Source organism: Triticum urartu, chromosome 7A (genome assembly GCF_056163025.1).
Source record: "Triticum urartu cultivar PI428250 chromosome 7A, HENAU_Tu73, whole genome shotgun sequence".
Taxonomy (NCBI): domain Eukaryota; kingdom Viridiplantae; phylum Streptophyta; class Magnoliopsida; order Poales; family Poaceae; genus Triticum; species Triticum urartu.
Window position 1 is genome coordinate 66156377 of NC_141879.1, and position 3711 is coordinate 66160087.

Below are 3711 nucleotides of genomic sequence, written 5' to 3' on the forward strand. Positions count from 1 at the left end.
TGTTGCTGATTCCATTTGAATTTCCAAGCAATCTCGCCCTTTGCAGCCTTGCAGGTTCGTCTACCCATGTCACTATCCCCCGCAACAAGAGACAACTCGGTAACGAGCATCGCTAAGAAAAGAAATTGGGAGATACCAATCAACATCGGTGCAGCAGTTCTTGTGGAGATACCCATAATAGCTTACCTTTGAGACTCTCCCTGAAGTGTACATGAATGTTGTGACATGATGTGTGTTTGCTGCAAAAGATTAGATAAGGACAGCCCCCCTTCATAAGATGCAAGGAAGTGAAGAAACTATGGAGAAGTTTAGAGCTAGGACTACATCCACATGGATGCTAAAGAAGTAGTACAATCAGTATCAGACCTGCCGAAAGGTCAAAGAGTACTGCTTACAAGCATGCTATGGAGGTGGTGGAGCCGCCGAAACAAGGTAGATGCTGGGGAAACAGAGGGAGGGGGGGGGGGGGGGCATATAGTCACACCACAATTAGGCTTGACATTTCATTTCTGTGGAGCGCAAACGCACGCAGCTAGCAGCGGCAAGCCAACAACACACTCCTTCTCTGAATCTGATCCTGTCCACAGGTAATTTTTTTGATTCATTCCCAATGTCTTTCCTTAAATTTTACTAAGGTGATTGCCTATTTGTCTGTGCTACCATAAATAAATTATGGAAGATCTTGTTCGGTAAACTTGTTGCTTGCAGATTATGAAAAGGCACAATTTTTTAACAAAAGTTTTTAGTTAATATCATAAACAGTTCACTCAATTGTGTTTACAGTTCAGAGTATGTAGCTATCAACCATGGAAGGCGGGTTATTCAATAATGCACCGAGTACTGATTATATGTAATGTAATACTACCTCTATAAACTAATATAAGAAATTTTAGATCACTAATCTAAAACGTCTTATATTAGTTTACAGAGGGAGTAGTATATAAATGGTTCAGAATTTGTATTGTCCTTTAGCTTGGCCCACCCAGCTTTTTGTTTGTAGCTCCTCCACTGAGTTACATTTCTCATTTCTGTATGCAAATGATTTCTGTTCGAGTAGTATCATAAGCATATGATCATCAGATTAGCTAGCCTGAGATTGGCTCCTTAGGTCCATCAGTTTTGGGGGCCTTCTTTTCCGGTGGCTCAAAGGCAACGTAGGTGATGTCAATCCGTAGTTTACTTCTAATGACTGCATGTCATGTAAAGCAGCAAAACTACTTTTTAATACTTCATCACCATGGACTAATTGTGTTCTTCTTTACTGCCTATGCTGGAAAGCGAGTAAAACACATGCTTTAATGTGTGTTCAAAATTATATTTTTTTCCTTCAAATAAAATCATGGTGTGTAATATATTTTCACGAAATGAATAATGTTGATACCTTGGATGAAAGCTAACATGATAGTTTGTGTTCTCTTTACAGGAATTAGATAAACATGTAACCATTGATGCTTAGTTGATGAACTTTTTCGTTATATACATGTGATATTTAGACAAACCCAAATATCCCTTTTTCCTTACATGTTGGGTATAATGGGCCTTTTGATTTATTTTGAAGAGTGGTACTTGTGACTCAAAGAACAAGCCACGTCGATGGAGGTGGCGAGCCTGGATTTGTAGGCGGAGATGGTGGGGGAGGAAGAACAAGAATAAGAAAAAAAAACTTATTTGGCGGTAGAAAGGTTGAAAATGTCACCTGAAGTGAATTAGAACTTAAAGGTGTATGTTCGACATGAATAGAAATGAGCAATTAGAATGTACTAGTAAGCGTGCACGTGCAACGCACGTATCATCAAAGAGTCATGGTTCGCTCTCTCCTAACTTCTCTCACTACGGGAAAAATGGCGGCGATAGTTTTCCCCTCCCTTTGTCCTGGAGATAGTGGGTCCCTGCATCCATATTCCACCGCTCCAAACGGGAGGGGTGATGCTTCGACTCCAGTGTGGTGAGGATGTCGTTGCACCAAAATAATACAACACACTCTCGTCCACCTCCAAAAAATTATTGGCAACACACCATTCATGTCATATTTTTTTCTTTTAGGGGAAACAACAATCTATTAGTAAATAGTTTGCAATGTCACGTACAATCAGTTGCCTAACAACACACCTATGCTCTGACTTCGGCTTTCACCGTGTCGATTCATCTCTAGATGTTTAGAGCAATAACACACCCCCTCTGTGGTAGCAATCACTGAAGTGGTTGGTCATTATTTTGTGAAAAAGAATTGAAAAGAATCGTCGTTTACCTTCACCCATTCATCCATTTTTCTCTAGTCTTGACCACCTATCCAGTGTCTGGTCAGTTGTATTGTGTCAATCGCATCACGTGTACCTGCAAAATAGGTTTTTTGTACAATTGTCATGAGGTTGAGTTTCTGCATCAGCTCCCCTCATATTGGTGTTGCTTCAAAATAAACGTAAAAAGAGTTGATTCGTTTGATCAGAAAGTAAATACCATGGATCCAAACATCGTTGACGAATTGCTTGGAGCTTATAAGGTATGGAATGTCAAACTAATGGTAGTAAGGGCGTGCATGTTGAGAACATCTTGTCCTAAATTATTTTTTGCGGGTAAAAACTTGTATTACTCAAACAATGTCATCGTGGGAATCTGCTTTACTACCTCTAGTGGGCTGAAACCTAACCAAATAACATTTCTACTTTCAGAGTTAGCATACCTAGCCAACAAATCACCAACCAAATTCTGGCTACGGTTGATATGAATAATTCAAGTCATATGAAAAGACAAAAGATGTTTGATCTCAACAATTAATGATGCAAACACTGATCTGTCCAGATCCTTCTCCTTGAGCACGTTCACTGCTCAAAGCGAGTCCAATTCCACACAAATAGGCAACTATGCTTCTTGTACTATATGTTAATGAAGAAAAGAAAAGTTTGATTTCCTATGAGGTATTTAAGTAACCTTAAGATAAATATGAATTCATTCATAATCATTTTTACCAACAACTTTGAAACCACAGACTCCCACACTTACAATTTTGAAAAACTAAGGCAGCCTAGAAACAGAAAAATGAGTTAATCCAAATACTTCAACCTTTTATGATTTAGTATATACCCTGCAAGACTATTCAAAATAGAGAAATCGGTTGCATATAGATAAGTAATTTTCTGCTAAAAAAATAATGGTTGAAACTTTACTTAAAAATGCAATGCTCCAATTCAGCAAACACCAAATTTCCTTTTTTCCGGGAACACGCATGAGAATGGCATGTAAATCTATTAAGAAGGGGAGAGTGCACCAACCTAAAGAAGGCTAACAAGAGCAGCAGTGCCACAAAGTTTAAACAACTATAAAACAAAAGGATGACGCAGCGTGAAGCTAAATATCATTGTCTCTTCAGCAAAAATATTCATGAACAAATCTCGCTATAACTTAGTATTTTCTATTTATATGTGGCGTGTCAGTTTCAATGAACAAAATGAACAATGCATTTTCTAGATCTGAATTCTTAATCCGCAATTTATTAGAGATCCAATTTCTCAATTTTACCCATCGTCTTTAAACTCTGTGTTTTGAATGAAGGAAGGAAAGAGCCATCTCCAAAACCCTTTCCCTCCTAATACCCGCACCATAAAATTTATTTCAGAAATTTTGTTTAGTGCGATGTCTAGAACGCAGAAGAACATTGCTGTAAATCGCTTGCACACTTGTCGTTGTTGTGCTCTTCTATCCTCAGCCTTCTGT